General features: G+C 39.6%; 1 protein-coding gene and 1 pseudogene across 1 annotated transcript in view; both read right to left on the bottom strand.

The window, feature by feature from the left end:
• STX8 (syntaxin 8) overlaps positions 1 to 13,333 on the bottom strand; it is a 284,840-nt gene that overhangs the window by 130,003 nt on the left and 141,504 nt on the right. The gene's annotated exons all lie outside the window — the stretch shown is intronic.
• Positions 3,271 to 3,847, bottom strand: LOC128570243 (60S ribosomal protein L9-like; annotated as a pseudogene).

Raw genomic sequence — 13,333 nt, 5'->3', positions numbered from 1 at the left:
GGTTTGACATAAACATATATGTTTTCATGTAACTGTAACACGAGCTTCCCCCCACATGGTATCATTTGTGTTCTTTCATGTAGCTACACAGTCTTCACAAGTATAATTTCTAATGGTTACAAAATATTCATTCCATTAAATAAACATTCATTAAATAACTGCCCATTGTTGGCTACTTAGAATGTTTCCACATTTCTAAATAATGCATCCATGAATTCTTTCCTGCACTATCATTTCCATTCTCTGTATCACTTACTTTAAAAAGTATGATTATAACTGCTTCATGGACTTTGAAACAGATTGCCAAATTATCTTTTAATAGGTTTATACTGCCACTGTGGGTTGGTTTGATGGAATTCATTCCACTTGTCAGTTATTATGACCTCAGGTTTCCCAGGCCGGGGAGCCCAGGGGAATTCCCACCCTGCAGACCACGAGCTACTGAGGTGGGAATTCCCCTAACCACAATCTAGTAAGAGCAAATTAAATACAGGTTTCAGAGTATAGGCTGTGAAACAACCAGCTGACTATTTCAGATTTCTGACAGAAAAGCTTCCAAAGAGAACCTGATATCTCGGCTTCCTTGTAAATATTTGCATTTAGTTTCAAGAAGGAGCTTATATTTCTATCGTGTTAATTTGAGATACCGAGTGCCATTCCAACATGGGATGGAAGAAATGGACAATGTGAAGTATAACACAGAATTGACAGAATCAAAAAGCATTAAAAAAAGTGGCATCACGATACCTGATTCTAATTATACTTCATATTTTTCCACTCTCGATTACAACCTAAATAAATTCTATATAAAGGCAGAGTGTGCTGTATATTTTCAAATTAACTTGATGTCTTTTGTACTCATGATGGGCTCATGAAGGCAGCTGTAAATCGTTATGTTGTTATGCCTTTTGTTTATATTGCTAATAATACTTGAAGACAAATGTAAAAAAAAGTGAATAAAGAGCTTTTCTATTTTTCTTTCTTTTTATTTAATTAATTAATTTATTTATTTTTGAGACAGATTCTCAGTTTGCCCCCCTCAGTAGAGTGCTGTACCGTCATAGCTCACAGCAACCTCAAACTCTTGGGACTACAGGCACTCGCCACACCCAGCTATTTTTAGAGACCTCATCTCACTCTGGCTCAGGCTGATCTCCAACCTGTGAACTGAGGCAATCCACCTGGGCTGGGATTACAGGTGTGAGTCACCGCACCCAGCCTTAAAGAGCTTTTCTTGAGGGTATTACTTTAACTTCCTCTATCCCCTATGATTGGAACCTTACTTAAAATTATCAATAGAAACCAAAAATGGGGGATTATAGAGGAAGAGATGTTAAATACAGAGAATGAGGCAGAAGGAAAGATCAGTCTGTGACTCAGCAAAGGAAATGTAATGACTTAATGGCCTGCCTAGGAGACCCTATGGCAGGGGAGTTGGTGGGGACTCCAGCACACCCAAGCGGGGCCTCTGGGAACCACCCGAGCTTTGGAGGCTCCAGGGAACGCTCCCCTGCCCGGGAGAAATTCCCATAGGCCACACCTGCTAGTACCTTACCAGGTGGGCCAGGCTAAAGCAGAAAGACAACCATTCCTACGTCTTCCTGACCACAAATCAAGGCCTTTCACCTGGACGTAAAAATGTGTAAGAGACCCAGACTAAGACAGAATCCTTCCAGACTCCTAACCATCGGTAGACATGGATTCCTGTCTGTGAAGATGAGCGAACAACAGGTCTGAATAAAGAGTTCAAAATGAAGGAACACCCGAGGTGTATTAAAAAGAATCGTCTCTCTCCCCTTCTCTTTTTCCTTAGAAAATAAAATTCCTTCAAGAAAAGGAGACCCTTTGAAAACTATCTGGTTGTTTTTTTAAAAACAAGATTTAGAGGACACTAAACCAATGTAACAAAAACAGACACAGTGAAGGAAAGACGTAAGATTACCAGAAACAAGTGCGTACACACAGAAGCACTGTCTGTGTCAGAGTAAAAACCGCAGTGAAAGCAGTGAAGTCGACTGTAAACCAGGTAAGAGATTTAGAAAACAGGCTTGAATAATCTCCCAGAAGTCACAGGAAAAAGGCTTGAGAGGACAAGAAATGGGAGGGGAAAAAAACAGGAATGAAAAAAAGGGAGAAGAATGATAACAATATTAAAAAATTTTTTTCCTTAAGATAATAAAACACGTGTTTATTTAAGAAAAACTCATCAAGTTCTGAGCAACATCAATAAAAAGTATCTAGAAATAGCCCGTGACATTTCTGAATTTCAGAATAAAAATAAATTTGCAAGTATTCAAATGGAAGGCAGAAGGAAAGGAAGTTTACCCACAGAAGAGACTGGAAATACTAGACGATAACTGAGTAACAGAGGTGTGAAGACAAAGATTGTGATCTGAGGATTCAAAATCTAGTCAAGGTGTGGTAGAGAAAGACATGAGTGTGCGAGGCCTCCCTGAGCACACACCCGTTCTGTGAATGCAGGGAACAAGGTGTGGAAACGGAACACCACGCCACCCAGGTTTGTTACAGTGAAGTGTTTAGAGCACTCGTGATGGTCATCACTCACCTCTCTCTGGGCTCCCTGAAGCTCCCGGAAGCCAGGGCAGGCGGGCCTCGCAGGCCAGAGCCGCACATAGGTCTCGTCTGGCCAGTTTTTGGTTGACACTTTCCTTGTTGCAATGAGATACCCCTCACAGCATTAAAGGATTGCCTCAGATCCCTAAACGGCCTGCCCAGCTTCAGCCTCCATATCCTCAAAAATCACCTGGTGCGACCACAACCCACAAGTTTTTAAATCCAGCAAAGTCATCTGCCTACATTTCGTCATGACAGTGTCACTTGCACACTTCTGTCTGTACTGTAGCTGCAAACTGTTAGAACACAACGTAAGTGGCAGAAAGACTACGTGGAATAAGCGACACGCACAAACCACGTTCGATTCAGTGAGGCTAAATGGCCGAGCATGTCTGTCCAGGGCTGCACTAACACACGCTGCCTGTGGATGTGACCTGCAGGACTGGCTTCGACTTGCAGAAGGCCTGCCCACGCATTCAGAGCTGGAGAAAAACATGAACTGTGTGTCAATAGGAACCGCCATGTGCACACACGTGTATATGCAAATACTTTTATTCGTTTTGTACCAATACATACATGTCCATATCTATTTTATTTTTCTCCCCAAATGAATAGGTCTTTTATTGCATCATTAAAATTACAGATAGGTCTTAGGAATCACCTGGTATCTTGATGCAGCTGGACAACTCTTAGATCTTATTCATCAGCCTGCTGAACTATTCCTTTTTCAGAGACATGAATACCATCCAAAAATTTTTCTGATATCCTTGCTTTTAACTGTTGTGGCTGAATCAAAGCAACGGAATGTGAAACAAGCTCACTGTCGTTTCCTTCGAGGATTAACTCATCTTTCTGGGCTTGAGCTACTGAATAGGCAATGCCTGCCCTTGTCTGAACCCTGCAGATGTATTTTTCACCCAAGAAATTTTGTATTTCAACAAGAGACCCGTTCTCCTGGATGACAATGTTGAAGGGGGAAGGGAGCACACACAGACGTCATCTTGTAACAGAAGCCAGGTGTGACACCCTTGATCATGTTCTGTACGTGACTACAAATACAGTGAACAGTTGCCAGCTCCTTTTTATTTCTCCACCATTTGTCAACATGAAGCCTCTTCTTTTTCTTTCCAAGGAGACTGAGCTTCACATTGATGTGGCTGAAGTCCCTCTACAGGGCTCCTCTGGGACCCTTTACAATAACTGTATGTCCCTTGAGAGTGATGTTGACATTTTCTGGACTACTGGCAGTCTGACTGCTGAGTATGGGCTTCATTCTCTCAGTAGATGTGGCAAAAAGCCATGTATCTATTTTATATACATCAGGAGATACACTTTTATTGCAGAAAAATATTGCAGAGACAAATAACATTATAACATTCCTCCCCCAACAAAGTATGTGTGTATACCACCAAAGTACCATTCCAGAAAAAATAAATGAATGGAAAAACAAGAAATCAAGATTGGTTGAGTCATCGTATATTAATATAAAATATAAATCATGGTAAGCAATAAGCCTATTAAATGTAAATCTAAATATAATATTGTTATAAAACTTAATGCTAAAATTTTAACCTTTTTGTTGTGAAATATAACTCATACTGGAAAGTACAAAAATATATGTATAGTTCAATGAATTATCACAGAGTAAACACCCACTTAATCATCATCTAGCTCATGATATAGGAGGCTGCAAAAACCTCATCACCACCAGTCTCTCCCCCACCTCCCCTTCCTAACACTAGCCCTTTCCACTTCTCCCAAAGTAACCACTACTCTTCTATATAATACTTGCATGCTTTTCTGTACAGCTTTGTCACCCATAAAAAGTCAGAGATTCAGACCATTCAGAACTACCAAGGTGGTTCAAACGGATTCAGAGAAGGATCCTTCACCATTGGCTACAGGGTTATTTGGAACCAGTATAGTCATAGCTGAAAGTGTCACCCCGTGGATTACTTATTAGTTACTTACATAGGGGAATGGTACCTTTACAATGAAGAAATTTGCTCACCTTAACACAGTGAGCAAACTTAGCAACAACTATGATGGGTCAAACTGTTGTTGTGGGTCTCCTTATGAGAAGCAATGGAATGTACAGTAACATACAACTCTCCTTATGTGGTCTGTTAGCTAAAAATGTTCAACTTAAATCATAAAGAAACAGACTCAGACAACTCCAGATTGCGAGAAACCCTACAAGGTAATTGGCATGAAGTCTTTTAAGATGATGATGGCAAAAGAAAAATGGGGAAACTGTTTTAAATTAAAAGATGTTAAAGAGGCAACAACTAAATATATTGTATAATCTTTGACTGAATGCTGGAGCATCTCCTCCAAAAAAAAAAAAAAAAAAAAGGTGATAAAGTTCGGAGGCCAAGGTGGGTGCATCATTTGAGGTCAGGAATTTGAATCCACATCAAAGTTAAGTTTCTTGAACATATTAGAGATACTGAAGTTGTGTAGGAAGACATCCTGGTCCCCGGGAGATACATGCTAAGTACTTAGGAGACACCTTCACCTTACTTTAATGGAGTACATACACACATATGCACGCACACACACACACAGAGAAAAAAGGAAAAACAGATGTGATTAAGTGTTAACAACAGGCGACTCTAGATGAAGGGTGGACCAGGTATGCCTGGAAGAACATACTGTTAATTTTTCTGTAGGTTTGAAAAAACTTCTAAAATAAAAATCTGAGAAAAGGGCAGTGCCTGTGGCTCTCTGGGTGGGGCGCTGGCTCCATATACTGAGAGTGGTGGGTTCAAGCCCGGTCCCAGCCAAATTGCAACAAAAAATAGCCAGGTGTTATGGCAGGTGCCTATAGTCCCAGCTACTCAGGAGGCTGAGGCAAGAGAATCACCTAAGCCCAGGAGTTGGAGGTTGCTATGAGCTATGATGCCACGGCACTCAACCAAGGGTGATAAAGTGAGACTCTGTCTCAAAAAAAAAAAAAAAAAAAAAAATCCAAGAAAAAAGAAAATAGACACAGACTCAGACTGGGTGAAAGGGAAAAAAAAAAAAAAAAAAACCCCAAAGAAATGTTATTATTAAATAGATGGGAAGTGTATGGCAGAGTAGGGTAACTAAAGCCTCTGATTTGGGGCTGGAAAAAAAAGTGGGAACCTCAACAGACCAAAAAGTACCAGGAAGACCATGGAGAGGGAGCAGCTTAGGAAAGCAACCCCTTAAGCTGTTGAGGAACTTCTGAACTCACCTGGGAGGTATGTGTGCATGGATCTACCCTAAATAGTACACAGACACATTGAGGACTGAATTATAGACAGAAAATCACTTGGTCCTCAGACTGACCACTGGCTACTGTGCCTGTGGTATAGATCCAAAATTTCACTGACAATGGAACTACCACCCACAGAAACCTAGCTGGAACCTACGGTCTGAAACCAACCAGGACAACTGCCTGCTAAAACAAACAAAAAATATCAACAAGAGCCTGTAGAATTTAAACAAGAGCCAGAGCTTCATAACATAAAAATCAAAACATCCAGGATGCAATCCAAAATACTCAGTGTACAAAGAACCAGAAAATCTCAGGCTGCACGAGAAAAGATGTCAGTGCTAAGAAGCACGGTTGTTGGAATTATCTAACAAAGACCTTAAAGTAGTTGTGATAAAGACACTCCAAGTAAAACCATGATAAAGACACTCCAAGTAAAACTGAGCACTTTGGAAACAAATGAAAAGATTGAAAGTCTCAGCAAGGAAACAAAATATATAGAAGAACCAAGTACAGATTTTTAAAAAACATAATAATCGAATTATAAAATGCATTGATTGGCTGAGTAGAATGAGGATGACAGAGGAAAGACAGATCAATAAAAAAATATCTAATCTAGATAACAAAGAGAAAAGGGACTGAAAAAATTAAAACAAACAGAATCTCAGAAACCAATGGCATGGTGGGAGACAGTCGAACGTTCGCGTCACTGGAATCCCTGAAGGGAAGGAAAAGAGTGTGGAGCAGCAAAGAAAAAGGACACATTATTTATAGGGGAAGACGGTGGATTTCTCATCACGGATCACAGCGGCCAGGAGGGAGTGTTAACAAAATTCTGAGTAGAGGTTTGTCCAAATTCTTGGTGTTCACTAGGAAAAGAATTTCAGGATGCATCACATAAGCCAAGCAAGTGACAGCTTTTATTGAAAGCAAAGGTACACTCTTAGGGAAGAGAGCAGCGGCATTGGGAAGAAAAGATTTAGTCAAGCCCAAGGAACTAGCTTTTACTAAGAATTTGGGCAGTAATTCCTAGAGTTAGGTTCCCTCCCATTTTCATACTTTATATAGCTGGTTTGGAATTATCATGGTGATTTCAAAAGTGGAGAAATTTTAAAACTGCAATGCAAATAACATTGTAACTAGCCAAAGTTCATGTAAGGTGCCAGAGATAGCTGACAAGCTGGTTAAAACAATTCTTGCTGGCAGTCATCAGCACCTTTTGTTTAAGATTGTTTAAGGCCTGCACCCTAATTCAAGCTTCTCATCCTATTTCAGCCCAGTCTCCTAGCCTACTACTCTAATGGAAGCACAATATTTATAAAGTTCTGGAGTAAAAGAGCTGTCTGCACAGAATTCTATAACCAGCAAAAATATCTTTCAGGAATGAAGGTGAAATAAAGATGTTCTTAGAGGAACAATTAGTAGGAAAATTTGTTGTCAGCAGATCTACTCTCAAAGAAATGCTAAAGTAAGTTCTTCACGCAGAAGGGAAATGATACTAGCCGGAAACTCAGGACACAAGAAATGAAGGAAGAGCAACAGAAATGGTCAATATCTGGATAACTATAATACACTGTTCTCTAAATGACTTCTTCACCATATGTTGGACAGGTGAAAATAAAACTTGTAATGTCCAGTTTTCAATGCATGTAAACACAGTGAGGGGAGGAGGGTAAAGGGACCTCCCCGGTGATAAGGTTTCTATACCCCATTTGAACTGGTAAAATATTGATTCTGAGAAGACTGCAAAATTTTATGTATACTATCATCCCTAGTAACCACTAAAACAATCTATACAAAATATATAGTAAAAAACACAATCGAAAAACCAAAATGGAATACTAAAAATAGTCACATGTATGATGCAATTTATATGACATTATCCGAAAGACAAAACTTTAAGTGACGGAGGACAGATCAGCCAGTGGTTTCCAGAGGTTAGGAATGGGGGAGGTCTGACTGCAAAGGAAAATACAAGGTTCTCTGGAGTGACGGAGCAGTTCTGTGTCCTGTTTGTGGTAATGGTTACACAAATCCATACTGAGGTAAAGATTCAGGGCTAGACCCACCACAGCCTGTTTTTTTCTGTGTTAATTTAAAAAGTAAAAAATACATATAACAACAAAGAGAGGTCTGGGTAAAGGTAGACTCTCAGAGAACACTAGTACATGAAGAACAAGGGGAGCAAAAAAAAAAAAAAAAAAAGGCAAGGGAGGAAAAAGAACAGAATGCCGTCACAGAGGGCAGCACTGCGGGAAAGGGGTGCGGAACAAGCCACGGGGCCTGGACTGGCAACGGGGCAGCTGGTGTCAACTGTGCTAAGAGCTGCTCTGGGTGTGGGAGGAAAGAGAAGGCAGAGGACAGCGTACCTGACTTGCAGGACTATATCCAGGCCAAAATGTGGGATGGGAAGACACCCAAGCCCAGAACAGTGAATTATAAAAAGCACATATTATTTAAAACCCTAATAACTGCTAACGTTTACAGAAAAACTGTCACGTGCTAAGCCATCATTCCCAATCTTGAGGTATATATAGTTGTAAAGTTAAAAAAAATTCTACAGCCTCAATATTGATAGGTGATTGTATTTAAATGATTGAACTAAATATAAAATAAATGTAAATATGCATCCTTTATGTTTATTGCTGTCTATGTTCACATAAAAATAAAAATGTTCACATAAAATAAATGTTCACATAAAATAAATGTTAAAAATAATGTTCACATAAATGTTCACATAAAAACTACAAAACTAAAAATAAATGTTCACATAAAAACTACAAAACTGAAAATTCGACTTAACAACAGTATTGTGGGCCAAGTCTGTTTTGTGAATACTGGATTGCTGTTTGTACCATGAACATGTACAGACTAAGGTAGAGAGCCTTTGGGGTTGTCTTGCTTGGCTTTGTTCCAGCTGTGGAAACATCCTTCATACAGTGCAGAGTGAGAGGCTTTGGCCTTCTCTTGGAAGCACACGCATCCTCTGTATTCAGCTCAATTTCTTTTCTCATCAGCTGAGGACCACCGGGATCCCAGACAACTATACACACAAATACAAACGTGGACTAGAATTGCACAGCACGGCACAACGCAGATGACCATCCACAGTGTTCTTTTCATTTTTAAATATTAATTTATTTTTAAATGTTATTATGAGTATAAAAGCACAAAATTTAAAAAGTCACAAAAAAATTCAGAGCTCAGAGAAGACACTCTCAGCTCTGATTTTAAGCATTCCGTATAGTGTTTTATTAAGCATCAAACAACCTATTGTACATACAATAAGGATCTCATCACTTTTTCTAGCCCTTCAAGAAAAAGTTTATTTACAAAAATGAAAGCCACATTAGAGCCTTTGCTTTAAAAGGTAACAAGAACGGGGAGGGGGGAGACACAATCACTTTCCATTATTTTAGAAGACTGGAATGGCGATGATAACGTGCTCAGCTCTGAACGAAATAACTTACAGAGAACCAACATGTGTTTCTTAGCAACATGCATAAAAAGGCTACAATACACTATAAAGTTCCAACTATATGACAAAGGCAAAACTATAGGAAGTAAAATCATCAGTGGTTGCCAGGAGTTGGGGAGGAAGGAGGACAGGATGAATAGGTGAGGTGTAAATAAAATATTCCGTATGATACTGTAATGGTACAGAGGTGACACGTATTTGTCAAAACCCATAAAACATTACAGAACAAAGAGCGAGCATTAATTTACATAATTTTAAAAAATCATTTAGGAGGAGGGGTGCTACAGAAATGAACGTAGACTGTGAGCAGAGCCCCTAATGGTGCCAGAAGTAGGAAACATCACTGAAGAAGTGGAAAGAAAAGTGCCAACCTGAAGACTAAAGGCAAAAGGGACTGAGCAAAAGCTCTGAATTCCGGTCGATGATGTTACCTCCTGTGGAGGTACAGCCTGACGAATCTGATACGATCATACGTACACACTGGACAGGAACAATTAAGGAAACAAATGGTGAATGGTGGGAGCCAAAATCTCACTGTTAGAGAAGGAATTTATAGATAAGCAAGGGGAGGAGGCTAGAATAATCCATGTGGTAATGGGTTAGAGACATCAGTACAAACTCATATTTCACTTGGTTTAGATGAAGATGGTTACATACACCATAGGTACGCAGGTTAGTAAACACACGTGTACTCTGCACTTTGTCAATGCGGTGGGCTTAAGAAAAGAAAAAAAGAACCAGGACTCCTGGAAGAAATGACTGATTATAGATTGGGAAAGGAAACCATATGATCAGTATCTTGTGTTAGACGGTAAGGAGGTATTTTATAAAAAAGAAGAAGAAAAAGAAAGAAAGAAAAAGCAAAAAGCACATTGGTGGGGGGATGTCAAAGGAACACAGAAGCCAAGTGAAAATGAGTTCCCAATGGCCAAAGGGAGAAGATTCTAAAAAACAAAATACTTTTACATTATAACTCAAAGTATAAAATACTCGAGTCCATACTGATAAGAACACATGCTTGAATAAGTTAATACACACGGGAGAAGAATCTCCCATGCAGAATTTCACGTAGTTGATGTAGACATTGCACTTGCCAGTAGGAAGGTGGTAGCTTGACTCAGAGGTAGGCTGCATGTCGTGACTTGCTTCCAAAGGGCAGAGGAAGGAAGTGGGAAGGGAGGAGTAACTTCACAGCAGAGAAGCAGGATAAACGCTGCCTCGGCCGGATGACCAAGGCCAACACTGGCCACAGATCACATTGATAGTATGTGTTCTTGATATGACATGGTGAAAACGGCACTCTATCTCTGTGATTTCCCTCCAAAGAACTCATAACTGTAGGGTTATCACAAGAAAAACATCAGACAAATTCTAGCTGTCCAGCGTCCTACTGAACACCTGCCCAGTATCCCTCGAAACTGTCAACATCATCGGGAACAAGGAGGGTCTGAAAACTGCCACCGTGGAGAGGAACCTAAGGAGACATGACCATATAACGTATATCATATTAAATATAATGTACTCAGAACACAAAAAAGGCTATTTAGGTAACATCTAAGGAAATTTGAATAAACTGTGGATTTTGGTTCATAATAACATAGCAACATCGGTTCATTAATTGTAGCAAATATACCATGATAAACGTAAGGTATTAACAGCAAGGGAAGATAGGGTATATAGGAACCCTCTGTACTATCTTCTCTATTTCTCTGTAAATCTAAAACCGTTCTAAAGAAAAATGTTTATTATAAACAAACCCCACAGCTAACACATTTAAAGATGATGACACTTTCCCCCTAAGATCAAGAACAAGGCAAAGATGTCTACTTTCACCACGTCTAATCAATGCCTTGAAAAAGAAAAACAAAGTTGGCAAAGTCACGATGGTTTCAAGACTTCCTATGAAGCTACAGTAATGGAGACAGTTTAGTATTGACATAAGGATGGACAAGAATATGAAAGGAACAGAAAAGAGTCCAGCAACAGATTCAAACATCCTTCAACTGATTTTCCACTAAGGACATCCGTATGAATCTTGGGTCTCAGTAGCAACATCAACAAGACTGTTTCTTCAATTCTCCGAGGTGCCCAACTTCCATGCAAGGAAACATATTAAGGCAATGTAATGACTGCCGAGTGGGCTGTCCCAGGAAGGGAAATGTTTCCATTAATTCTCAGGACAGTCTTGTGAGACAGATGTTACTGACAGTGAAGCTCAAAAGGGTTAAGTGATTTATCCAGAGCCACACAGCTGATAAGCAGCAAAGCTGGGTCTGAATCACACTCGGTATGATTCCAGAAGCTTTTTCACAACATTTAGAAAGGAAAAAGAGGGCTCAGCTCAAACATCCCAAGACTGCTTTGTTTGTCCTGTTCTGTTTTGCTTTGTTTCAAAGATGAGATCATTCAAATCTGTCCCATAAATGTCTTCCAAAATATTAAGTAAATATCTTATTATTTACTAAAATGAAAATATTAGCTTATTAGGCCAAATTTATGATCCAGATGAATGTTCTGTAATGCCGAATACTTTGTAGTAACTTGAAGACTATTGCACGGTCTGTGAAATTATTTTAATGCTATAAAACTAAAAATATAATCTTATTTTTAATTGTTATTAAAATGCACAGTGGTTACTTTTCCTGTGCTATATCTTATTAGATAATCTTATGATTATCTCATTTCAAAGCTTAGGTCTTACAACCCCCAACTGTGAGCCAACATCATTTGCTAACATTTTTTCCTCTCATGATTATATGAAATCCTGGACAAGTTTTATACCTCTATTTTGTCACTTAAGCTTCTACAGAATCTCTTCTACAGACCCAAACTATCAGCACCCTGCTCTTGTTAATATATCTTACACCTCACATCCAACAGGTAAGAGAAATTTTTTTTCTTCCAGGACCCAGAAATGTTAACAAGATCATGACCTTATATTTCCGTATCTGCCCCTGCGGCTGAATGTTTACAGCCTGTTAAAATTCTTACGGTGAGAACAAAATATGTAAATCCAAAAAGAAAACAATTCAGGGTTGAGAAAACTCTTGAGTATTATTTCTGGGTTCTTCCTCTCAGATTTCAACGAAACCGACTAGCTGTTTATGAAATTCACAAAACTGTGTTATTTCTGAGCTGGGGCTTATACTACTCCCGGTTTGCATTTGGCCTCATATAAATGAGTAGCTTTTAAACATAATTTTAAGGTACCGTAACCATTTACTCTCTCATCTGATCCTCCTGTCAACCCTGAAAAATATCCAGGGAAAGTTAGAGTGTTTTACAGATGCCAAAAGAGGACCACACAGATTACGTAACTAGTCCAAGTTACCCCGCTAATAAGTGGTAGGGCAGGAGGAGACAGGTCTGTGAATTTCAATCCAAATGCTTTACCCAGTTGCTCAGGCCTCTCGGGTCTCAAATGTCAGGTCTATGTCCAACTCCAGACTAAACAGAGTCTGCATTTTTCCCATTCCCTAGGAACATCACCTTGGTTTCTCCACATTTCCCTTTCTCATAGCAGATCTCCACAGAAGCCCAGATCCTGGGTAAGACCCAGGTGCTGAGAGATGAGGCTCCATGACACCTGTCAGTCAGAAAGCTGACGCTAACTGTGTGCTCTGGCTTTAAAAACACAGGTGGCTTGAAGAAGAAACATTCCTCCTTTGCAGAAAAGTTACCTGCCTTTTCCCACCTAGTCTTCACACCCCGGACATATTTTTAGGAGTGTTTCTCCATCCTAAAAAGGGGGTGTAAAAGGAAGAGCTCCCTGCCAGCATTTCCCAGAGGTAGATATTTCCAAGTATCTTAGTGCCACTGGTGGCCTGTGCAGCTTTGATTTTCTAATTATACACATGTACATGCGTTTTCAATAATACTTGTGTTTTACTTTTTGTGTTTTGTTTTGTTTTAATGAGAGTCTCACTCTGTCACCCTGGGTGGAGTGTCATGGCATTGTTATAGCTCACAGCAACCTCAAACTCTTGGCCTCAAGAGATCCTCTTGCCTTGGCCTCTAGAGTAGCTGGGACTACCAGGTAC

The sequence above is a fragment of the Nycticebus coucang genome, chromosome 18 (assembly GCF_027406575.1).
Source record: "Nycticebus coucang isolate mNycCou1 chromosome 18, mNycCou1.pri, whole genome shotgun sequence".
NCBI classification, from domain to species: Eukaryota; Metazoa; Chordata; class Mammalia; order Primates; family Lorisidae; genus Nycticebus; species Nycticebus coucang.
The sequence above is the reverse complement of the archived record's forward strand: the minus strand, read 5'-3'. Positions and strand labels throughout refer to the sequence as shown.